The 12,905-nt window shown below is 54.1% G+C and overlaps 1 protein-coding gene across 1 annotated transcript in view; it reads left to right on the top strand.

The window, feature by feature from the left end:
* USP43 (ubiquitin specific peptidase 43) overlaps window positions 1-12,905 on the top strand; it is a 929,425-nt gene that overhangs the window by 292,978 nt on the left and 623,542 nt on the right.

Below are 12,905 nucleotides of genomic sequence, written 5' to 3'. Positions count from 1 at the left end.
ATGGGGCCTGCCTGCACTAGGTCAGGCAATGCAAAGTCAAGGAATTTGATTAGCGGGCTTTGTTGAGAGGCTACCATCCCATTCATTGTATAATGAAAGCAAGCCACCGGCTCCGTGGGAATCCATGGCCTCTCTGGCAGTTAAGGCGCTCTTACTGCAAGCCCTGTGCTGGATGCCCAGCTGCTGTTGTGACGGCGTAGAGAAGCTGAAGCGGCCGGCACGCGCCAGCAGGGAAGGCAAGCAGCAAACCGTATGTTGGTGGTCAGTTGAGGCTGTGGCACTGGAATAGAGCAGTGGATTTGGTGGAGTAGTACTAGCCCATGCCATCACTGGTAGTAATGGGCCCTTTCGGTGGCCTGGCCACTAACTATTAGTTGAGGCGAGTAGTAAGTCCTATGGGGAGACCAGTCAACCGATGGGCTGCAAGACAATGGTTACCGGTGTGACCGCAGATAGAGAATGGAAGAGAGCTTACTGGCTGTGTAAGTCTCAGCCACCTAGCCCCCATAGCCTGTTTTGAAATTGGAATACCAAATTACTATTGATCTTGAATTACAAAAATCAATTCACATCAATTCTGCCGTTGTAATTTTGAACACCCACTACTTTCCATCCAGACCAGCGAAATGACAACTTAGCCGTTTTGTAAGTTTTAAAATCTTTCAGGACGTTTAGAAACTCTGGCACTCAAAGGGTCCCATTCCTCAATAAAACCTTAAAGGTGTAGGTGGAGCTTTAGATCTGTCTCATAGAACTTATTTTTTGTGGAACTCACCAGAATTCCTAGTACTAGGGCTAAAAAGTTGTGCCCAGTGCACGATTTCTGGTGTTGTACCAGAAATGTCTAATGGCAACTTCTGCTGGCTCCTGTTCGTGCTGTACGTAACATAGAATTCTGCACAGGAAAAGCGAGTCCACTGGCTCTACCAGGAAAAACCTTTCTCTGTAGCTGAAGCTCTTCCACTACACTTCCAGCAAGTCTGGAGTATGGTTCATTGATCCGTTTGCCTTCCCATCGTAGGAAGGAAAATACTCCAGCTCTGAACCGGAGTACATCTCAGACGATGTCCTGGGTGGGAAGTATTCAGATTGTTTGTTTGGGGGTGCCCAAATATGTACATGCTTGTGGGCATTTAAACCTCCTAGGCAATCCACGCCTTGAAACACTCACTTCCCATCTCTTGTGAGAGAAGAACAATGCCAATGGGGTATATACTTGGGCCAGACTAGAAGCCTGGTAAAATGTTGAAACCAGTATCACACTATAGAAGGCCATGACTAGAATGGGGCTATCGGGTCACGGTTGGGTCCTGGCAGTCCATCCTGCAGTGAAAGCAGCTCTCTAGCCTTCAGCCTATTGGGGAAATGGCCAGCCAGACCCTGCCGTTAGAACCTTTCTAGCAGCCCTCCAGCCCACATGCTCAGCCTCCGCTCCCATCACAGCTGACACCCTGCCATACTAGGAAATTCTTGTCTGCCTGGCAGACATCATCCAATGAGACCAATATACTTTTGTCACTACTAATGCTGAGCAGGCTGCATGTGTTTTTTTACCTCCCTCAGTATTTGTTTATTTTTCAAAAACAATCCCCCAAAGAAACATTCAGCGTCACTGACACACAGGGAGTTTCTCCCTGTGCATCGGGGCAGTGTGAGCTTCCTCTTCTCAAATCCGCAAACTAGTGGTTTCCACACAGCAGAGACAGAAGAGGTTCCCTGTTAGGAACCCTATAGGGCACAGGTATGGCTCCCTATATGGATCCCTTGGCCACCCATCCGCTAGAGGGCAATACATCGAAAATCATTCAATTGAGTATTAAAATATTCATTTGCGTACTCACCACAATAGCACAGTCTGTTTTCTGAAGTTTATAAGTTAATCATTTGCGAGAGAAATTCCCATTTTCAATAGATGTAGACAGACAATATATACAATAGAGCAAGAAAAGGAAAAGTGATGGCACATTCTGAGTTTTTGCTTAAGAGGATGGCGGTTGTTCAACTCGCTGCTCACGGCAAGGGGGTGTGTAATTGATTTGCGATTTAATCAGTGTTTTTCTCTTGCAATTTTTAATTTGCTATGTGACAGCCGTGCAGTAAAGAACAGATTGATTGCCTGAGCCCTAGAAGGAGCTGATTATCACTACAAGGCTGCAAAAAGTTTTCGTTTTTTTGTTGTTGTTGTTGTAGGAAATGAAAAGATCTCTTCTGCACCTCTTTAGTCTGCCTACTTCCTGCAGCAGGAGATAAAAAACCTTCTTGCGTGTCCACTTTACTCATCTCATTTGCGCTGTCCCGTTTGTGCAAATCCCCGTTTTATACAGTCCTTAAATACAGTATCACTCCTAATTTGGTAACTTTGGCCACAGAGGCACAGGGAGATGAAGTAACCTGCCCAGCAGCACACAGTTTGCCATATGAACCAGCCGGGATTAGAACCTCGGTCTCTTATAGTTCCACACTGGAGTACTTGACCGCATCGCCATAAAGAGCTACTTTGACCACTTATTCCCACTTCCACCACATGTTGATTATTTTCTTCTTCTCCTGATTGGTTAATAATTAATTATGCACATTTTTACAGATTTTTTGGAAGACAATTTGCCAACTTATACCACAACCAAAGTCTGCATTAGAAATAGGGCCCCGGTCACACACTGCACTGCATGCACCATTGGGGCTTTGCGGGGGGGCGGGGGGGGGGGGACGACCGGAGGGAGGCTCGCTCCCCCGGGGATTTTGGGGCCCCGGGAGGAAGGGTGAGGGGAGGAATTAGCCGGGGGACAGGAAGGGTGATTTGGGCTGGTTGGGCTAGTCCGGGGGGAAATGGGCTGCTTTGGGCTCTTTTTGGGCTTGTGCCTTTAAGAGCAGCCATTTGGGGCCACTGTGCACCATTTCGTGGGACAGTGACCCAGCAGCCGGGGGGCAGTTTAATCGTTGTCGTTGTGGTAAATTGTTAAGGTAGCGGTAGTAGTTATTGTGGTTGGTTGAGGTGTAGCATTAGAGTGGGGACGTTAGCTAGAGAGCGTCGGCACCCGAGATTTGTGTGCGCAGGGCGAGTGTGGAGCGGAGGACTTCGAGGCGGCAGTACAGACGGTGGAGAGTTGTCCCTGAGGAGAAGTGGTGGCGGAGGCGGTGGCAGATCCCCGTGTGCGTGAGGCTTTACGCCTCTTGGGGGAGGCAGGCAGGACAGATCTTCTGCGGAGCGACGTTCGGGTAAGGCCCCCGCGGCGCGCTGCAGATGGCAGGCGGTGGTGGCTTGCGAGCCTCTGCGTTCTCGTGCACGGAAGGGGGAGGGGGCGGGAGCGGTTGGAGGAGCGGCACGCGGTGGCGGACAGTGGGCGGCTGGGGTGCCGAAGCGGGGAGTGGGATCGTGGCGGCCGGAGGAAGGCATCGCTTCAATTTGTGGAGGGAGCGGGGGGGCTGGAGGGGGGCGGGCGGAGGCGGGAAGGCGAGCGGGAAGACAACGGGAGGCGCAATGGGGGGGGAGGGGGCCGGACGGGGTACAGAGGGTTGGGGGGGCCCTCAAATAGCGAGGAGGAGTGCCAGGCTGGAGGGGGTGGCGGGGTTTAAGGGGAACAGGCGCAAGGAGAATGTGAAGGGGGGGTGCCCGGGGGGGGAGGGGATGCCGGGGGAGCTCCGAGAGGCCAGGAGGGAGAGAGTGGAGGGGTGCAAGGGGGGGGTCAGGGGCGCAGATGGTGAGGGGGGAACAGGGGGTCAGGGGGGAGGAGTGGGGGGCTCGCCGCTCTTGATTGAAGAATCTGAGGAGGGGGAGGGGGCAGGTGAGGGGGGTGAGAGCGGGTTGGATTGGGGGTCTTCGGCGGAGGAGGACATTGTGGGTCCCAGTAGGACGGTGTCGCTGCGGGGGAGCGGGGCAGGGAGGGGGTTCGACAGGAGGGGGTGGGGGGCGGGGCTGGGGGGTTGGGGATGCCACGGGGGTCGGGGGCGGACGGGGGTTGGGGGAGTGGAAGGGGGGGTTTCGGTGAGTGGGGCCACGGGGAGGGGTGGGTAGCGGGGGTGGGCCGCAGGGGTGAGGGGGTCCAGGGCTGGGCGCGTGGGGCAGCCAGGGTGATGCGGGGAGCTGGGGGTGGGGGGGCAACCAGCGCGGCGAGGAGGGCATTCGGCGCTGTGGGGGAGAGGTGCGTCAGGAGTGTGGGGAGGCGAAGGGGGTGGATTTTCCTCGGCATGCTGGACTTCCCCGCTTTTCTCTTGGCAGGAGCAGTTGGCAAGGGGCTCGGGTGAGCAGCATGCGGCTCCAACCCGCCGAGAGGATGGGCCGGCTCTGCCTAGTACGGGCGGTCGCGCTCTAACGAGGGACCATGTGCATGCTGACAGCGGATGGCAGGGCCATAGGTCTCCAACGCCCCCCTCCCGATGGGTCGCTCCGGCCGCCGGGGGACGGGGATGGAGCAGCAATTTGGCAGGCTACTCTGATTACCAAGCGGAGGGTAGGAGGAAGGGGAGTGTGGATTTAGGGACACTGATGACGGCGTGCAGGGACAAGGCAGGTCTGAGCAGGGTGTCCGCAGGAGGGGTTTTGGCGGACGGAGATGGAGGTGGCGAGATGGAGTCAGAAGAGGAGGGGGAGCTTCGGGAGGGTGAGGGGGAGGCCAGTAATGTTGTTGGCAGTGTTTTACAGGTATGCCCCCGGCAAATGGTGCCGCGAGTGACGGCTCCCCCAGCGGAACTGGTTAGGCGGCGGGATCCGGTGAGGACGCCAGCCTTGACGCCAGGTAAGACCGGTGCACGGTTGGGGAGTGGCTTGGGCGGGCCTCATGGAGGCCAGGCATTTGGGGGTGTGGATGGCGGATGCCAGGTGTCGGTGGGGACGGATGCGGGGGGAGGGGATGAGGTGAGATTGGTGAAGGGTAGGTATGTGGTGGATGCCGGGGTGTGTACGGAGGTGGCAGGTGACGCGGCGTCGGTAAGCACGGGGACAGGAGAGGCGGCGAAGTCCGGAGGCTCGGCGGCGTCCAGCGTAGGGGCGAAGGAGAGCTGTGAGGTCCCGGTCAGGAAGCTGCCGTACATGGGAGTGGCGAAGCCACTGGGGGTGCATTTGTCACTGGAAACTAAGGAGAAGATCTAGAAGGGGGAGTATGTGGAGATTTTGAAGTTGCTTCACAGGGAGTTGATGGCCAAAGAGGGGTCGAAGGAGGAGGAGCAGGAGTTAGCCAGGCGTCCTAAGGTGCCGGCTACCATTGAGAATTGGTCGGCGGCTTTCCTGATATATGCCAGTGTGTACTGCGAAAAGTACCCCGACAGGGCGGTCGCATTGTTCAAGTACATGGACGTGGTGCGGCGGGCGCAAGTGACGTACGGAGGTAATGCGTGGTCGCATTACGATGAGGAGTTTCGGGCGCGCATGGCGTCGGATCCGGGGGCGAAGTGGGGAGAGTTGGATGCGGACTTGTACCAGCAGACGATGAGTGGGGCAAAATTTGGCCGCACCATCTACACGGCCAGTGGGTTGCCGCTAGCGCCGCCCCCCTTTTCTGCCCACCCCACCCGTGCGGGGGTGGGGGCGGGTGGAGCCGGAAGTATCCCCTGCGTCGGAACCTGCTGAGACTTCAACAGAGATTCCTGTCTCCGGCAGGCGTGCCGTTTCTGGCACGAATGTTTCACGTGCGGGAGGCGCCACCCGGTGGTGCGCTGCTGGGGGCTTGGGGGAGGCCCCGCTCAGGGCCAGCATCCGGCGTCCGTGCCCAGTGGGGGGAGAGGGGGCGGCAGGGGGGGGGGGGAAGTACCTTGGGAAAAGGCCCGTACACCGGTTAGGCTGGACTGACTGGAACCTTTTTTGGCGGCTTATCCGCGGGCGGACGATGCGGCCGTGCTGCGTCGGGGTTTCAGGGAGGGTTTCCGGTTGGGCTACGAGGGTCCGCGGATCGCTCGATGGGCTGAGAATCTGAAATCCGTGAACACGCACAGAGGTATCGTCCGGGAGAAGCTTTTCAAGGAGGTGAAGGAAGGGAGGATGGTGGGGCCTTTTGAGGAGGCGCCATTGCCGGATTTGATCATTTCACCAATTGGGGTGGTCCCGAAAAAGGAGCCGGGTCAATTCCGGCTGATTCAATATCTTTCATGGCCGGAGGGCACGTCGGTGAATGACTTTATCTCAGCAGAGTTGGCGTCTGTGTCGTACTCGTCCGTGGACGTCGCGAGGAGGCTGGTGACGACAGCAGGTCGGGGGGCGCTCATGGCAAAATGCGATGTAAAATCAGCGTTTCGGCTGCTGCCGGTACATCCGGCGGATCATCAGTTGCTGGGGATCCAGTTTGACAGCTGCATTTTTGTCGATAGAGCGCTTCCCAGGGGGTGCTCCGTGTCGTGTGCTTTGTTTGAGAGATTCAGCTCCTTCTTGCAGTGGGTTTTTTCCTGGCGCACAGGCTCTGAGGTGATAACGCATTACCTGGACGACTTCTTCCTGGTGGGCCGGCCCGGTTCGACGGACTGCCAGCAGCGACTGGACAGTTTTACGGACCTGATGGGTTATCTGGGGGTTCCTTTGGCGCCAGAGAAGACGCAAGGTCCCAGCACGATGCTGTCATTCCTCTGGATAGAGCTCGACTCAGCGGCCATGGAAGCACGCCTACCGGAGGAAAAGCGGGTGGTGATGATGGACTTGGTGAGGGGCATGTTGGCCAGGCGGAAGGTGACGGTGCGAGAGGTGCAGATGTTGCTGGGGCATTTGAACTTCGCGTGCTGCGTGGTGCGGGCGGGGGGAACTTTTTGTCGGCGACTGGGGTTGGCCTTGTCCGGGTTGACGCTGCCCCATCATGTACGCCTGTCGGCGGGCTCGAGAAAGGACCTGAGCATGTGGCTGGCTTTTCTGAAGCGTTTCAATGGAGTGCCCATGGCGCCCCCGGAGGACTGGGAGTGGGACGTTACTATGTCATCGGATGCGGCGGGAGTCGGAGGTTTTGGCCTCTACTGGGCAGGCAGGTGGTGCGCGGAGCAATGGCCAGAGCAATGGCAGGCGGGGGGTAGGAGCATTGCATTCTTGGAGCTGTTCCTGTTGGTGGTGGCTGTGACAGTGTGGGCGCAGGAGTTGGCGCACAAGCGTGTTTTGTTCAGGGTGGACAATATGTCGGTGGTGCAGGTGGTGAACCGGCAGTCCGCGAGGGAGCCCCAAGTGCTGAAGTTGATGCGCGTTTTCGTCTTGAGGTGTTTGGAGCACGATATTTTGTTCCAGGCTCAACATGTGCCGGGAGTGGACAATGACATTGCAGATGCTTTGTCTCGTTCACAGTGGCAGAGGTTCCATGGGCTAGCCACGGAGGCAGCGGCGGACAAGACACAGGTGCCGGAGGAGCTGTGGTTGGTGGGAGAGCGTGGGTCATTCAGTTGGTGAGGTCGTCCCTGACAGCGTCCACGTGGAGGAGTTATGGTCAGGCTTGGCAGGAGTTTCTGTGTTTTGGAGTGGTAAGGCAGCGCGGCAAGTGGCGTCGGGAGGAGCAGGTGGTGCGGTTTTTGCTGGGGTTAATGGACAAAGGACTGGCGAGAGTGACGATCGCGGGAAAACTGGCAGGGATGGCTTTCATAGGCAAGCTCTGGTGGGGTTATGCACCTTCGGCAGGAGAGTTGGGGGGGCAGCTTCTGGAGGGTTGGGAGAGGGAGAAAGGGGCTCGGGCACGGCGGAGACTGCCAATTACGGAAGTGATGTTGGAGGGTTTGGTGTGCCGTTTACTGGTAGTGCGCAGGGACTAGGCGGAGACTGTGTGTTTTCCACGCTGATGTCATGGATGTTTTTTGGAGCCTTTCGGGTGTCGGAGTTGGTAGGGTTGACAGGACGTCCGGGTTTGACCTGGGAGGAGGTGGAGTTGCGCGGCCGGCAGGTGGCGGTGCGGCTTCGACGGTCCAAGACAGATCAGCGGGGAGAGGGTACTTGGGTGGTGTTGGGTCCTGGGGGATCAGAAGCGGTGTGTCCGGCGGAATGGGGGAGAAGGCTGGCGGCCGGACGGGTGCAGGATGGAGCGGAGATCTTTGGCAGGGGAGAGGCCGGTCGGGTGACAGCTGCGTAAGCATGAGCGAATTTTGCGGATCTCGCGTTCGCGAATTTTGCGGATTTGCGGATTCGCAATCCGCAAAATCCGCGAATTCCCGCGAATTTGCGGATTTTTTTTTTTTTTGTGTTCGCCCGTGTTTCTGCCAGTTCGCGAGGGTTTTGTACACTTTCGCAAATTGCGAACTTACCTGTCGGGTCGCAAGTTTCGCGAACTCTTTGTTTCTACGTGTCCAGCCTGTTTGGGACACTCTTCTTCATCACTGCCACTCTCTGTCACCACTGCCACTCTCTGACTACTCATGCCACCCTCTGGCCCACCCATGCCACCCTCTGTTTCATCACCACACCCTCTGGTTGTCCAGTGTACATTATTTTCGGCAAAGCAAAGCACACCTTCCCTGCCTCAAGTGACCTGAATTAATTTGGGGCTGATTCATGTGTCACAGAATATTTTTTTAGCTGGCACCTGCTTCCTTAGTGCGCCCTGATTAGTGATCTTTTGCACTTGCTAAGTGCTTTCATTGTTGCAAAATTAGTTACAACACCTGCCCTGCCCCAACTGACAATAATGAATTAGGGGCTGATTAATGGATTTTAACTTCCAGCCTGGCTCCTGCTTGTCTCCCTTAGCTGTAATTCAGGACCTTTGTGGCATATGTGTAACTATTCTGAGGTTCAGAGCAGGGTCACATACTAGTTTCAACTGGCAACTGAACTCTGGAGGGGCCCCTCAGGAAGCACTCCAGGAAATGGCTACTAATGATGAGCCTGAACTTTTGAACCTGGTAAGTAGTTACTTTCAGTTTTGCTAAGATCGTATTTCTGCAATTTTGCACTTATTCGCGGGGCGCGAACTCACGCGAACAGTGCGAGCAGTGCGAGCAAAATCCGCTGCTCGCGGATTTGCGGATTTTGCGGGAAATTCGCAAATCTCGCGGATTGCGGATTTCCCGAAAATCCGCAAAATCCGCGAGCGGAACGGATTTTCCGCCCACGCCTACAGCTGCGCAATTGCTGTGGGTCCTGCGGCACGCCCTACGATCTATGGGTGAGGACCCAAAGGAATTCGGGACGCATTCCTTTCGCATCGGGGCGGCGACGGAGGCGGCGCGAAAGGGTTGGGGGAAGGAGGAGATTAAGAGGTTGGGACGCTGGAAATCAGACTGCTATAAGACTTATGTCAGGATGCGGGGGGTAGAGTTGGAGTAGACTGGAAGTGTGGACTCGCTGCTTACATATGTATCTTTGCAGGTGCGGTGGCGGGGCCTACTGGGGCAGCGATTAGCATATACGTGGTGGGTCATTCCTTTGTAAAGAGAGCGGAGAGGGCCGAATGGGAAAAGCACAGGAACCTCAATCTGGAATTGGATGAACAGTTGTTTAGGTGTCATTGGAGGGGAAAAGGGGGCATGCGTTGGCATGAGTTGGTGCCGGTTTTCAACAATGTTGTGCGGGGGGGGGTCTGTCCGGATGTGGTAGTCATCCATTTGGGTGAAAATTATTTGGTGCAGTGTAAGGGACTGGCACTGGTGAAACAAATGAAGAGGGATTTGCTGGAGATCAGGAGACAATGGGCGGGGTGTTACGTAATTTGGTCGGAATTCATACCCAGGAGGTGTTGGAGGGGGACGGAGAGACCAGGGGCTATTGACAGAACTAGGAGGAAGATTAACAGGGACATGCAGGCCTTTTGCGAGAAGGAGGGATTGGGTAGAATGGAACACCCGGAGCTGAGATATGGGGCGGTCTACTTTTTCATGGAGGATGGAGTGCATCTATCGAGATATGGGATGGAGCTCTATATTGTGCAGCTGAAGGAGGCAGTGGATCGGGCTGTAGGGGTGCGCAGGTACCCAAAGGTGCAGTGGCCCTAGGGGGGGGGTCGAAAGCCGTATGGGGCTTTCATGTGGTGCTTTTTCCTAGTTAAAAGGGGGGGGGTAGGATAGGAGGAATGAGTTTTCCTGGCAGAGGGGGAGGGAGTGTACATATGGCAGGTGTTTAAACAGTTGAGGCAGGCGTTTGGGTAAATTGGTACTGATGTTTATGTTGTTGGCGGGTAACTGTTTAGAGGTGGGGGTGGGGGGTTTGGTCAGGTATATGTATATTTAGTTAGGCCTAGTTTTGTACGGCAAAGGCCAAGGATGTGGTATATTTTCAGGATGCACCTGTTTCCCAATAAAGCGGCCTTTATCACACCTTACATCGGTCTCCGGTCGGTTCTTCCCCTCCCCGTCTCCCGATGGGCCCCAATGGGGCTTTGCGGGGGGTGGCCGACCGGAGGGAGGCTCGCCCCCCCGGGGATTTTGGGGCCCCGGGAGGAAGGGTGAGGGGAGGAATTAGCCGGGGGACAGGAAGGGTGATTTGGGCTTGTTGGGCTAGTCCGGGGGGAATTGGGCTGCTTTGGGCTCTTTTTTGGCTAGTGCCTTTAAGAGCGGCCATTTTGGGTCACTGTGCACTATTTCGTGGGACAGTGACCCAGCAGCCGGGGGGCAGGTTAATCGTTGTCCCGCCTGCCCTCCCTTTAGGACATTTTTTGGTGGGGGTTATCTGGGGGGTATGTCATGGGTCCTGATCATTCCGGGTGGGTAGAAAGGGTTTTGTTGGGAGCAGGTGCTTTCTTGGTTAGGGTTGGCTGGATGTGCTGTCGCTGGGAGCAGGTGCTGGAAAGTTATGTTGGGTGGCGCTTTTTCCTAGTTAAAAGGGGGTGGGTAGGATAGGAGAAATGAGTTTTCCTGGCAGAAGGGGAGGGAGTGTACATATGGCAGGTGTTTAAACAGTTGAGGCAGGCATTTGGGTAAATTGGTACTGATGTTTGTTGTTGGCGGGTAACTGTTTAGGGGGTTTGGTCAGGTATATGTATATTTAGTTAGGCCTAGTTTTGTACGGCAAAGGCCAAGGATGTGGTATATTTTCAGGATGCACCTGTTTCCCAATAAAGTGGCCTTTATCACACCTTGCATCTGTCTCCGGTCGGTTCTTCCCCTCCCCGTCTCCCGATGGGCTCCAATAAGTCTGTTTACCAGGCACAGGCCGAGGCTGGGCGCGCTAACACATGTGCGCACTCAAGCTTACACCTGCACAGTGAACAGTGCATCAGTGAAAGGCTATTTGGAGTCATCGGTCTGCCTTTTGTTTGCAGCCAGATTCCCAGTCTACATTTAAAGGAGGGCTGGAATACCCCTTAGTTTATAGGGCGGGATGGGGGCAGGGAGTGACTGCACCTGCCTGCAGGGGAATGCCCTGATTGTCCCCAGATCCCAATATCTCCACTCTCAAGTGGCGCTGACAGAGGGGCGCTCTGTTTCTGCACCACCTCTCTGCAGTGCACAATCACTGAGCCTCCTGGCAGCTTTTTTGACACTGCAGATATCACAAATACATTATTTTTTCCATTTGTACTCCCATTTTCCATGCATCTGTGTGACCCCTTTCACCCCCCTATGGACCGGCAACTCTTGTGTGTCTTCCTTTAGCTGTGGATTTTTTTCCATGACACTAAAATAGTGGCTCAATTGCAGTTTACAAGATATTGAAAAAAAAATTTTTTGATCCCCTTCATTAGCCAGTAATACTCCAATTCAAAGGTGATTGGGCGAAATCACATTTTTGTGAATCATGAATTTAAACAGCCAAGATATACACAAGTGTTATTCTATTCATCCTCACCTGGTATATTTATTAAACGCTGATATTTCAAAAAGCACTGATCGTACGTTCACCACAACGTGCGCACTCTCAGTGCAATTCTACAATCCTGCCAAGTAAAGCTGGTCAACGTTTCTCGATGTAGTGGTGAGCAAAGTTCCCATGGGAGCTAAAATGTGAAAACACATCTTTTTGACCTTCTCTTAACTTGTTTCCCCTGGACACAACTGCACAAAATTAGGCATGCCATACTTTAGCTGCATAACCTGAGAGTGCCAAATTTGTTGCACAACCATTCATGTGGACCAAAGTTGTATGCAAATCAATGGAAAATCCGATTGAACGATAATTAGACAAAGTCTGCAGTATCCACTAAGTAGTTATTACTAGGCCTGCGTTTCCATTGAAATCTGCTTTCGTTTTTCTTAACTTCTGGCGCTGTTCAATGAGTCACCACACCAAGCCAAAAAAGAGGTCAACAGATTTTGGTTACACTTGGCAAGTAACGTATAGGGCTGTCTTGGTGGAAATGTTTCAAGGGGGTTCAAAATTGTTTAAAATTTATAGATATTTGCACTAATATTCTGCGTACTATCCTTAAAAATGGCTTCAAGGACATTTATAGGACCCACATTTTAAACATACTTTTTCCATTATGGGTCCACACATTTAAAGTCAGTTTTCATTCCTGAAGGAACTGATTGGCTGACCGCTGGAGAACATTTTCTCTGCGGTACCCATGGCAGGAAGTGGGGTCTAGCCACTGTTCCACAAAAAAAAATGATTGGCCATATAAGGGGTCAGAGTGTGCACACCCAGACCCTCTTACAGGGGTTGGGGGGACTTCAAAATTGATCACCAAATTTTGAAATTGAAAACATGCATTTGTATCCTGCAATCTGCGTACTTTTCTTGGAGTTTGTGTATCCCAGAAGTCCCAGAACCCTTGTGTTCATGATTAGTAGTCCAGGTTCATTACTCAGACCACAGGCTGTAAAACACGTGGACCATTACTGGGTCCCCCTTGATAGTCTGTGGTCTCAATACCAACACCGCAGCGGATGGATGCCATTTTGCGTGAGTTCAAAGTCTGCTGACTATTGGCACATTGACTTGGTCCTGGATGCCTGTCATCACTAGGTGTGCTAGATCCTGACGAACTGGTGGCAAGATGTGTTGGGTTTTGAGTACACTGGGGTGCCGCTCGCAGCAGTTTTCAGTAATTTTGCCTGCCGCCACAGAGGGAGAGAGGGAGAGA

The sequence above is a fragment of the Lissotriton vulgaris genome, chromosome 7 (genome assembly GCF_964263255.1).
Source record: "Lissotriton vulgaris chromosome 7, aLisVul1.2, whole genome shotgun sequence".
Taxonomy (NCBI): domain Eukaryota; kingdom Metazoa; phylum Chordata; class Amphibia; order Caudata; family Salamandridae; genus Lissotriton; species Lissotriton vulgaris.
Note: the sequence above shows the minus strand (reverse complement) of the source record. Positions and strands in the feature narration are given on the sequence as shown.